Source organism: Tachyglossus aculeatus, chromosome 24, assembly GCF_015852505.1.
Source record: "Tachyglossus aculeatus isolate mTacAcu1 chromosome 24, mTacAcu1.pri, whole genome shotgun sequence".
NCBI classification, from domain to species: Eukaryota; Metazoa; Chordata; class Mammalia; order Monotremata; family Tachyglossidae; genus Tachyglossus; species Tachyglossus aculeatus.
This window is the reverse complement of record NC_052089.1, coordinates 77,392-89,989: the sequence shown is the minus strand read 5'-3', so window position 1 is coordinate 89,989 and position 12,598 is coordinate 77,392. Positions and strand designations below refer to the sequence as shown.

The following is a 12,598-nucleotide window of genomic DNA, read 5'->3' as shown; positions in this document are numbered from 1 at the left end:
GTGCTCTGAACTTGGTAAGCTCTCAATAAATATGATTGAATGAATACATGAATGAATAAATGAATGAATAAACATAAGAGGGTTGGTAAACAAGTTCCCTATTTACAACAAGCTTTCATTCCAGATTAGTTAATTCACTATGGGTGAGTTAAAAGGAATTTAAATACCTTCTGATCATTGAAAACCAGAACAAGGATCAGTTATAAAACATTTGTTTTACTAATGTGAGTTGTGATTAGTTAATATTAACAAATATTATCGCATTTGTTAAGTGTTTACTATGTTTTAGGCACTGGGGTGGATATAATATAATCAGGTCAGATACCAGTCCATGTCCAAAATGGAGTTCAAAGTCTAAAGCAATGAAAGAATAGGTATTTAATTCTCATTTTACAAATGAGAAAACTGAGTCACAGAGAAGTTGTGACTTGCCCAATGTCACCCAGCAGATAAGTGGTGGCACTGAGATTAGAACCCAGGTCTCCTGACTCCATATTCTGTATTAGAGTCAAAGCTTCCATCCTTCCAAACCACCTGTAAGGAGTCTACTGCTCCTTATATGTTTCATCACTGAAAATATTTCTCTAAAACATTTTTAAAAGCATCTTTCACATCCTTGTTCCTTAGACTGTAAATTACTGGATTCATCATAGGAATCACAATGGTATAAAATAGAGACACAACCATGCCATGCTCCAGATTGTAGCTTGAACTGGGTCTGACGTATGTGGCGAGTATTGTACTGTGATATATGGTCACTCCAGCCAGGTGGGAGGCGCAGGTTGAAAAAGCCTTGTGTCTCCCTTGAACAGAGTGGATCCTCAGGATGGCAGCCAGGATGTAGCTGTAGGAGATGATCACAATCAGGACAGTGAGCACCTCAATAGCACTCACAAAATTGAAGAGTAACAGTTCGTTGATGTGTGTATCAGAACAGGAGAGGGATAAGAGTGGGGGGATATCACAGAAACAATGTCTGATTTCATTAGAGCCACAGAAGGATAAACTGAAGGTGGCAGCAGTATGTAAGATGCCATTCAGGAGGCCACCAGTATAGGAGCCAATGATGAGTGACACATAGATTCTGGGTGAAATAATGGCCATGTAGAGCAGAGGATTAGAAATGGCCACATAGTGATCATAAGCCATGGCAGCCAGAAGAAAAGACTCAGTGGTTCCAAAAGTTAGGAAGAAAAGCATTTGTGTGGCACAGCCAGAAAAAGAGATGGATTTATTTCCCAATAAAAAATTCAGCAACATCTTGGGGGTGACAACTGAGGAGTAGTAGGCATCCAGAAAAGATAAGACACTCAGGAAATAGTACATGGGGTTGTGAAGCCGGGAGTCCATTCTAACCAGCCCAAATATTCCCAGGTTCCCCACCAAAGTGAAAAGATAGATGGCTAGAAACAGCCAGAACAGAATGATCTGTAGTTCCTCAGGAATGGGAATCCCATCAGAACAAACTCAATTATAGTAGAGTCATTATGCATGCTCACTGCCACCATGTCCAATCTGTAAATTGTGCAGAATATTGAAATTAAGAGCTAAGACGAAATGATCATTTTATCATTTGTAAAATGATTTAGCCTTACATAGACATTTATCAACATTTATCAATGAAGTCAGTGTATTTATTCAAAGTATCAAATCTCTATTCTCTTCATAATCCTTCAGTGAAAATGACCCAATTCAGTTGACAGTTTTAGAGTCAACTATGGACTGGATTTCCTTGAAAGCACTATATTGTCTAAATTTCAAGATGTTTTGCTAATTTCACCTTGACTTCAAACTTTCTTTGCTTAAACATTCCTTCTTCTTATCTATTCTCCACAAGCAAAGAGAAATGGAAGCATAAGTAACCTGGGTGAGTTTGAATCCTAGATAATTTAGATAAATGAGAATTTTTAAAAAATCACACAACTCCATTCCTTTCACAATAGATTTTGCACCTGAATGCTGCTTCTCTCCCTTAAGCCTCTCCAGGTTTTCCTTCATACAGTTGACATATCACCTTTTCTAAGTGGGGAAGCAGCGTGGCTCAGTGGAAAGAGCACGGGCTTTGGAGTCAGAGGTCATGGGTTCGAATCCCAGCTCTGCCAATTGTCAGCTGTGTGACTTTGGGCAAGTCACTTAACTTCTCTGTGCCTCAGGTACCTCATCTGTAAAATGGGGATGAAGACTGTGAGCCCCCCGTGGGACAACCTGATCACCTTGTAACCTCCCCAGCGCTTAGAACAGTGCTTTGCACATAATAAGTGCTTAATAAATGCCATTATTAATTAATTAATTAACATGTAAGATATCGTTCTCATATTTCCAAATCACTGATATCTACCTATTTCTTCTTATGTGAAAGAAAGCCCTCAGCATTTTCCTTCAAGGTTCTCCATCAGTTTATTCACTATCCACTCTTCTCCTGCTACTCTGAAGCTAGTACTCTTCATTTTGTGGCTATGAGAAACAGGATGTCTATGAGAAACAGTGTGGCTTAGTGGAAAGAGCATGGGCTTTTGGGTCAAAGGATGTGGGTTCAAATCCCAGCTCTGCCACTTGCCTGCTGTGTGGCTCAGTTACCGCATCTGTAAAATGGGGATTAAGACTGTGAACCCCACATGGAACAACCTGATTACCTTGTATCTACCCCAGTACTAAAAACACAGCTTGGCACATGATAATGATAATAATAATAACAATAACAGTATTTGTTAAGCCATGCACAGTTCTAAGCGCTGGGGTAGATACAAGGTAATCAGGTTGTCCCATGTAACTGAGGCACAGAGAAACCAAGCAACTTGCCAAAAGTCACATAGCTGGTAAGTGGCAGAGCTGGGATTAGAACACACGACCTCAGACTCCCAAATCCAGGCTCTTTCCACTAAACCATGCTGCTTATCCTAAGTGCTTAACAAATACCATTATTATGATGATTATCATCATCATTATTGTTATGTAATTATCTAACTGTGCCTTGCTCACTCCTCTCTCACATCTGCTGTTCAAACCTTCCCTTCTTCTTCATACTCCTCCTCCTGCCAATCCACTAAACCATGAATCTCCCTCTTGAAAAGTCACCTTCTATGGGAGACTTTACCAATATTCACCATCTAACTGGGCATGCCACCTCAATTCTAATGAATTAACATGACAATTATTATGCATCCATAATGTATCCATACATTATGTATGTAGTTATTTAATGGCTTTTGTTTTCTAATTTTACATCAATGTTCTTTACTCTTATGTTGAACGTAAATTTGACAATATGTGTCTGCTCATCTCCCATGGTTTGTAAGATTCTCAAGGTCAGGAAATGTCTTTAAAGCCTATTGTATTTTCCCAAACACTTTGTTCAGTGCCAGTAAATGCTGAAGATATCCTTCTATTGCTGCTGGTAATAATGATAATGATGATAATATCAATTTAAAACTCTACCGCACTTAGCCCATGTGGACATAGTCTTTGCCAGACACTTCCTCAATACACTCCAAAAATACAAATATTACCGGAATCTGAAATTTCTTAACCTCATCAAATCTGATCAGTAACACATTAAGATTAATATTTATGCACAATCACACTAACTGCTTAATAAATTCTATTATTACTACAACTACTACCACAATAAAAATACCATAAAGGAATCACGGGAATGATCACAACCATTTATAAAAACCTCATTCCAGACATTTGTTCGTTCCTAAAACAAATCCGATTTACAAATCTTGCACTAGGCAAGTTTCATACCAATAAGGATACATGTTATCAACCTGAAAATCCATACAACCACATATAGCCTTACTAAAAGATAATAATAATAATAGTATTTGTTAAGCCCTTACTATGTGCAAAGCACTGTTCTAAGCCCTGGGGAGGTTACAAGGTGATCAGGTTGTCTCACAGGGGCTCACAGATTTACTCCCCATTTTACAGATGAGGTAACTGAGGCCCAGAGAAGGTAAGTGACTTGCCCAAATTCACACAGTTGACAGTTGGCGGAGCCGAGATTTGAACCCATGACCTCTGACTCCAAAGCCCATGCTCTTTTCACTGAGCCACACTGTGCCTTTCCTGGTAGTTAGGGAGAAACTTTGAGTACACACTGCCAATTGTTCTCTACTTTGGCCCCTTTGCAGAGCTAGGTTTGGATGGAATACCCTCATGTAGGAGAGTAAAGGAAAAAGAATTGATATTTTCCAAATCCTTAGCCGAATAATTGTGTATGGGGCCTTTCAGTTTATGTGTAGCCCCCAAAATGCGGGCCTAGAACCACCTCCACCAAGAGACTATTACCTTAACCTTCCCCACTTCTTTCTGTCCTTGATCTTTTCAGGCTCAGTGCCTTGGTGAAAACCCCTCCTCCCTCATCCACCTATTTCCTTCCCCTTTTTCCCCATAGTGGAGTGAAACTATGAGACAGGGTTTGTTTGTTCCACATTCAGGACTGGCAGGTGGCCCCTTTCCCTGCTCTCAGGATCCTGAAGTCATCCTTTACTATTTCTTTTCCCCAGGTTTGAGCAGTGTCATGCCCCACAGCCTTTCAGGATCCAGTCCCGAGCCAAACACAGCATCTGATGCTCCCAGTCTTCAAATCAATCTGATTCTAAAATGTGAGATGTGAAGAAATCAGAATTTCCACTCTGGAATTTATCTCTGGGGCTACATTTATTTTTTCTCTGAGCTATAATAGGAAATGGTCTTATTCTCTGCTAAGAAATACACCAACATTTTAGGGGCAATGACTGTGGAATTACCTAGATTGACGAAAGCCATATGCCAGAGGAAAAAATACATTGGAGATTTTAGTCGGGAATCTATATTGGTAATCATGATTATCCTAAGATTTCCTATTGTTGTAATAAGATAGATGATTACAAACACCAGGAAGAGAGGAATCTGCCATTCTGGATAGTTTGAGATTCCTAAGAGAACAAACTCAGTCACATAGGTCAGGTTTCTTTCTGCCATATATTCTGTCTACATCAGCTACTTGAGAAAGAAAACAGAGGTGTCAGTACGCAAGTGTCTTCTGAGCAGGGTGATAGTTGTTTTTTAATGGTATTTATTAAGAGCTTACTATGTACTATTTGATAGTTCTACCATCAAATAATTATCAATTGCATTGGAGTAAAATAGTACTCTCCCATGTGTTTACTGATACTGTGGTCAAGTGCTTATCATAAAATATTTAATGTTAATATTGTATGAAATATCTGCATTTTCCCCCAGGGTGAATGTTCCAATGCTTATCTGTATTAACATGTACATTATATGTATATTTTGTATTGTATGCATATTACATATTAGAGAAGCAGAATGGTCTTGTAGAAAGAGTAGGGGCCTGGGAGTCAGAGGACCTGAGTTCTAATCCCAGCTCTACCAATTGCCTGCTGTGTGAACTTGGGCAAGTCACTTAACTACTCTGTGCCTGTTTCAACTGTTCTTCCTCCTAGACTGTGAGCCCCATGCAGGAAAGGAACTGTGTCCAACCTGATTAACTTGTACCTACCTCAACACTTAGCATCATTATTGATACATAGTAAGTATTAAACAAATACCATAATTATTTATTGTATTTTTTATTATGGTTACTCTACAATTTGATTAATCACTAAATCATGGGGAGTTTTGGAAAGAGTAGACTCTCCAAATCTGATACAGGAACTAGTTTCTATTCATAACATTGTTCCAGAAGAAAATTGAGAAGCAGCATGTTTTAGTGGAAACAGCAATAGAGTCAGAGGACCTGGTTCTAATCCTGGCTCTGCCAGTTGCTTGTTGTGTGACCTTTAGCAAGGCACTTCACTTCTTGGTGCCTCAATTTCCTCAACTGTAAAATCAGGATTAAATACTCATTTTCTCTCCTACTTAGAATGTGAGCCACATTCATTCATTCGTTCAATTGTATTTTTGAGCTTACTGTGTGCAAAGCACTGAACTAAGCGCTTGGGTGACTACAATATAACAACAGACACATTCCTTGCCCACAATGAGCTCACAGTCTAAAGGGAGAGACAGACGTTAATATAAATAAATTGATAGATAAATAAATCAATAAATAAAATAAAATAAGTCCCATGTGGGACATGGGCTGTATCCCACCTGATTAACTTGTATCTATCTCAGCCACTTAGAACAGTGTTTGACATACAGCAAGTGCTTAATAAATGTCATTAAAAAATTTGGTTCTGACACATTATTATGGCTTGAAGCACAAGTTTCAGGGACCAATTGATTAGTAAGTCTGAGGACTGCCGGCTCCACCTAAATCACCTGGATATGTCCCAGACAGTTCTAAGCAGAATTCAGTTCTGAGCAGAATGAAGTAGCACAGTTAGCACTGGTCGAGGGGTCAGAGCACACGGGTTCTAATCCCAGCTCTGGCTCTTGCCTGCTGTGTTACCCACGGCAAGTCACTTCACTTTTTAGTGCCTCAGTTTGGAGCAAGAGTCACAGAACAGACAAGTTGTGGAACTTGAATTAAAATCCAAGACCTGATTCCCAGGCTGGTGCTCTATCTACATTCTCTATAGCATTAAAGATACAAATTACTCAAAACCAGCAAGAATGTTCTTGGTTAATCTTGAATGAAGTATCTCCCTAAATGAACAACCAAAATGGTAACTTGGATAACTTTCTGGTTATCACAGGTTTTTGCTGAATTGAGTTGGTTTAGTGTGGAAAATAAGCCCAGTGGTCTAACCTACCTGTGGAGGAAAATCTGCAGTTCTTCACTCAGGTGGTTCTCATTGAAATGTTGCTGGGGTTTTTGTTTGCTCCCATTTCCCATGGGTTACACAGAATGCAAAGGATCTCAAGATGCAAAGAATCCTTTAAATGAGTGTCATCTCCAGAGGGAAGATGGAAATTGTTTCCAGAGGTCAGGTGGGACACCTCCCCTTCTCCCCCCAACCTCCCACCCTCCACCAGGAGGGAGGAGATGCAGCTCATCAGTGTGCAGGGCCTGCTTTTCTTCAATCAATCAATCAATTGTATTTATTGAGCGCTTACTGTGTGCAGAGCACTGTACTAAACGCTTGGGAAGTACAAGTTGGCAACATATAGAGACAGTCCCTACCCAACAGTGGGCTCATAGTCTAAAAGAAACGAGTCCTTCGAGCCGGAATCGAACCAGCGACCTAAGGATGACCGCAAAGCAACCACTACAGTCTTCCGCTCTACCAGCTGAGCTATCGAAGGCTTAAGGTAGGTCTCATTGAAATGTTGTTGGGGTTTTTGTTTGCTCCCATTTCCCATGGGATACACAGAATGCAAAGGATCTCAAGATGTAAAGAATCCTTTAAAGGAATGTCATCTCCAGAGGGAAGATGGAAATTGTTTCCTATTTAGACAATATTGCCCTGTAATCTCCCGCAAAAAAGATTCATAATCACTTAAAAGTTGAGCACCAGAGAATAGTATTTTTGTGGTTTTTTCAAGAAATTCAAAAGTACAAGGCCAAGTTGGAGAAAGGAGGGGGATTCAAGGGTAGTGTGGACATTTGAGGCCACATCCCTTCTGGTGAGAAAAAAGTGGTTTCTTAGTCTGAATAGCTATTAACATCGAACAAATTAAGTCAACAATTGCTCAATTTTTGAATGTACATGTGTTGAATTTAATATTTAAAGCAAATGGGTGTTATTGCCTTTGTTTTTTATGAGTTCAATAGTAATTGATAATAAATGATGATGATCCAGAGAAAGTGATGATTATGGGCCACCAAACTGAATAATTTGGATCAATAAATATTCCTTTTCCTCAATAACAAGTTTGGTATTTTGGTTCCTTCATTAGTAACAATAATTGCATTATTTATTAAGCCCTTACTATCTGCCAAGCACTGCATTAAACCCTAGGGTAATTTCAAGATAATGAGGTCTCACATGGGGCTCACAGTCTAAGTAAGAGTGGGAACAGGTATTGAATCCTCATTTTATAGATGAGCAAACTACAGCACAGAGAAATTAAGTGACTTGCCCAAAGTCTCACATCCAGTAAATGGTGGAGTCAGGTTAGGAACACAGGTCCTCTGACTCATAGGCTCATGCTCTTTCAACTAGGCCATGCTTGTCCCTTCTTCATTATGCTAGAAATTGGTTCGGCTTTCCATTTCTCAAGTATGGGCACAGCCTACATTGACTAATTTGTTTGGGTGTCACATTCTGTTTGTGAAACAGATAAGAAAAGTAAATGGCCTTCTGCAATGGATCAGTTTGAAATTTGGTTTCACTTTCAGATGAAATACCTGGCATTTCATATCTTAATGGGACAAAACAAACCTTCAACTCCAAAGAAAGGTTTTGGGGTACGGTTCTATACAGAAAGAGGGGTCTTGTGGGGACCTGCAGGGTGGTTCAGAGCAAAGAAATTGGAAACCTATTGAATAAAGTTAATGGAGATTGGTCAAGTGCCATATTATGCAGTTTGTTATAGCTGTGACTTTTCTGCAGGGATTTGACAGGTAATAAAGTCCAAAATGGGAGTACTTGGTTGTAACCAAGGAGGTATCCTGCAATGTTATTCATGATTTCTCTAACTAGGTACACAATTTTAGGTCAGTATTCCCCTGGTGGAAAGCCATGTAAATTCATTTCTGAGGATTGCATAGAGTAAAGGTTTTGGAAATATGTATACTTTGGTTGGCCTAGTACAATCAATTAATCAGTGATAATTATTGAACCCTTGCTATGTGCAGAGCACTTGACAAAGCTCTTGGGAAAGTTCACTCAATAAACTCATTCTTGTGTCTGTTCATTGTTACATTGTATTCTCCCTAGCACTTAGTACAGTACGCTGTACACAATAAGTGCTCAATAAATACGATTGATTGAATTAATGGACTAAGCCCTCCTTTCCTCTTCTTCCACTCCCTCCTGTATCACCTGACCTACTCACTTTATTCATTCCCCACTCCCAGCCCCACAGCACTTGAGAAGCAGGGTGGCTTAGTGGAAAGAGCACGGGCTTGGGAGTCAGAGGTAATCGGTTCTAATTCTGGCTCTGCCAATTGTCAGCTGTGTGACTTTGGGCAAGTCACTTAAGTTCTCTGTGCCTGAGTTACCTCATGTGTAAAATGGGGGTGAAGACTGTGAGCCCCACGTGGGACAACCTCATTGCCTTGTATTTAACCTGTGCTTAGAACAGTGCTTGGCATATAGTAAGTGCTTAACAAATACCATCATTATTTATTATTTATTTATAAACATATCTATAATTCATCCATTTATATTAATGTCTGTCTCCCCCTCTAGACTGTAAGCTCATTATAGGCAGGGACTAAGTCTGTTTATTGTTGTATTGTACTCTCCCAAGCACTGGGTACAGTGCTCTGCATAGAGAAAGCACTCAACAAATAGGACTGGCTGATGGACTGACTGCTAAACATGCTCCATGCCCACAAGGAGCTTAGAGTCTATAGGAGGAGTTTACAGTCTGCCACTCTCATTATCTCAGGCTACCACCCCTTAGGCACTTGAAATTCACTTTGCCCCAGCTCCATAGCACTTAGGTACACATCCATCAGTAATGCATTTTATTGCTTGATGTCCTCTCTAGTTCATAAGCTCCTTGTGGGTAGGGATCATCCATACCTACTCTTTTGTATTATACTCCTCCAACCACTTAGGACAGTGCTCTGCATACAGTAGGCACTAAATAAATACCACTGAAACCCATTTGGTAATTCTGTTGTATTTTCCTCTCCCAAGCGCTTAGCACAGTGCTCTGCACATAGCAAATGCTCCATAAATTTGATGGATTGATTGACTGATTGATTAAACTAAGGCCTGCTGGTCAGAGGCCAATGCAAATATGTAGCTCTTATGCCCCATCTTTCTAAGCCTGTAGTCACTGCCCAGTATAACCACATCTAATGGAAACAGTGTAATATAATAAGATATGAGAAAATTATTTATTGATAATTATAATAATGATGGTGGTTTTGAAGCACTTACTATATGGTAAGCACTGTTCTAAGTGCTGGGTTAAGTTAGATGCATTCAGATTGGACAAAGTCCTTGTCCCACATGAGTCTCACAGTCTAAGCGGGAGAGAGAACAGGTATTAAATCCCCATTTTACAGATGAGGTAACTGAAACACAGAGATGTTAAGGGCATCTGTGTCCAAGGTCACAGAGAGGGCAAATGGCAGAACTGGCATAAGAACTCAGGTCTCCCCCCTTCCAGGCCTATAAGCTTTCCACTCTGCCTTCATTGACCATCTAGGAATGCATTGTATTTCTGTCCCATTTGTATTTGTTCCCAAAGATAACTGGGATCCTCATTGGGTTATATTCCCCTGAGGCATTTATGCATATTGCTCCCCCGGAGCTAGTAAAATAAATTCATTCATTCATTCAGTCATACTTAGTGAGCACTTACTGTGTGCAGAGCACTGTACTAAGTGCTTGGGAAGTACAAGTTAGCAATGTAATCTAAGTGATGTAGACACAAACCACCCTTCCTTGCCCTGTGATTTTTGGATCCTCTTTTCTACAGGTAGACTGGGCAATTGTAGATTTTGTGGAAAGTGAGATATATACTATCTAAATGACTGACCAAATTTATCATTCGGAATTCCACTTATAAAAAAGAAAGATTAGCATTTTGGAATATGTGAGTGTATGTCTCTACATGAAGGGGTTTTTTATTCTTATTGGTAGCTACTTACCTCAAATCTCAACTGGTATTGAAAGCATAATGATATCAATCTGGACTCCCTGAAATGTTCCTTTGTGTTGTATGATGGATAGAATAAGTGGAAAGTGATTGGAAGTGATTTGCCCAAGGTCATACAGCAGACAAGTAGTAGAGACATGCTGCTTCTCCATCAATTCAGTAGAATTGTTCCCATGTAGGGGCCAGAGATAACAGTGACCCATACTGGCCTAGCTATTAGAGAATGGGTCTGAGAGTCAGAAAGACCTTGGTTCCAATCCCACCTCCATCACCTGTCTGCTGTGTGACCTTGGGAAAGTCATTTAACATTCCTGTGCCTCAGTTACCTCATTTGTAAAATGGGAATTAAGACTGTCAACTTCATGTGGGACATGGACTGTGTCCAATCTAATTAGTATGTATCTAACCCAGTGCTTAGTACAGGGCCTGGCACTTAGTAAGTGCTTAACAAATACCATTAAAAAAACCTAAAAAAAATCAGCTCATAACCATTTTGCCTGTTGCTCTGGGCAGCCGGTTTCTTACTGTTCGGCTCTCATTCCAGTATTTTTTTATTTTTTCCTCTAAGTAAACAATGCTGAAATGGTGAGGGACAATCACACTGCAGTGACAGGCTCCGTTCTTGTGGGATTGACTTCCCACACCCATTGCTTCGGGTTGCCCTGTTTGTGCTATTCCTAGCTATTTATGCCTTTACTCTCATGGGAAACCTGGGGATGGTGTTATTAATCTGGATCGATGTCTATCTCCACACTCCCATGTACTTTTTTCTCAGCAATTTGTCCTTCTTAGACATTTGCTATTCCACTGTGACCATGGCCTAAAATGCTAACAAACCTTTTATTAGAGAAGAAGGTCATTTCTTTTGCTGGATGTGCAGCCCAGATGTATTTCTGTATAGCTCTGGGAACTGCTGAAGGTCTTCTTCTGACAGCAATGTCCTATGACTGCTTTGTGGCCATCTGTAATCCATTAATGTATACAATTATTATGTCCCCAAAAACGTGTGTATCCTTGATCATTGGTTACTGCATAGATGGCTTTCTTCATTCAGCCCTTCATACAGATTTCACTTTTTCATTAACCTTCTGTGGCTCTAATGAAATCAATCATTTCTTCTGCTGCATCACCCCTCTGTTGTCACTCTCTTGTTCAGATACCTCCCTTACTGAACTGCTGCTTTTCAACTTTGTCGTTTTTATTGAAGTCATCACGGTGATAGCCATCCTGACCTCTTATGCTGCCATTCTCAGCACCATCCTCAGAATCAACTCCACCAGAGGCAAGTGCAGTGCTTTCTCCACATGTGCAGCCCATTTGGCTGCCATGAGCATATACCATGTACCTAAGGCCCAGCTCCACTGTCTTCTAAACAATAATGATCCCTATGCTGAGCCCTCTTATGCAAGGAATTTACTGACAGTTAATTTTGTCATTACTAGGAGAACCTATTCCAGTGGTTTTAGTGCAGTGTGTTTGGATCACCTTGGGTGATTCCCTTTGCTCCTCTGTGCCTCAATTTTCCCAGCTGTAAAGTGGGAATTAGAATAAATTTACCATATTTTTTCCCCATTCAGGATATCTGATTTCAAACCCGAATCTCTCATAGTACAACCTGTGCCTTTAAGAGTCACTGAGTGCTTATTGAAGTTCTATCAAGTACTTCAAGAAATTAGAGAGTAATTTATTTCATCCTACACTGTAGGGCATTAATTAGTAACTTAGTGACAAGAAGGACTTTATACAGCTTCCTAAAGCTCTTATCTTGCCAGGGCTTAGTATTTCCATTAAAATAATACAGCTCAGAAGATGTTAAATATTTTGACTACTTAAAGAGGGTTTTCTCCATATTCATGCAAGGCACTACTGGTGGGGTAATTACGCACAATACTTACCTGGCTAGATTCACTCATTCCTAGTA

The 12,598-nt window shown here is 39.9% G+C and overlaps 1 non-coding gene and 1 pseudogene across 1 annotated transcript; both read right to left on the bottom strand.

The window, feature by feature from the left end:
• Positions 1–567: 567 nt before the first annotated feature.
• Positions 568–7,257, bottom strand: LOC119945024 (annotated as a pseudogene).
• TRNAY-GUA lies at positions 7,112–7,200 on the bottom strand. The gene is given in 2 exon segments: positions 7,112–7,147; positions 7,164–7,200. It is a non-coding gene; the product is annotated as a tRNA-Tyr (tRNA).
• Positions 7,258–12,598: the final 5,341 nt, after the last annotated feature.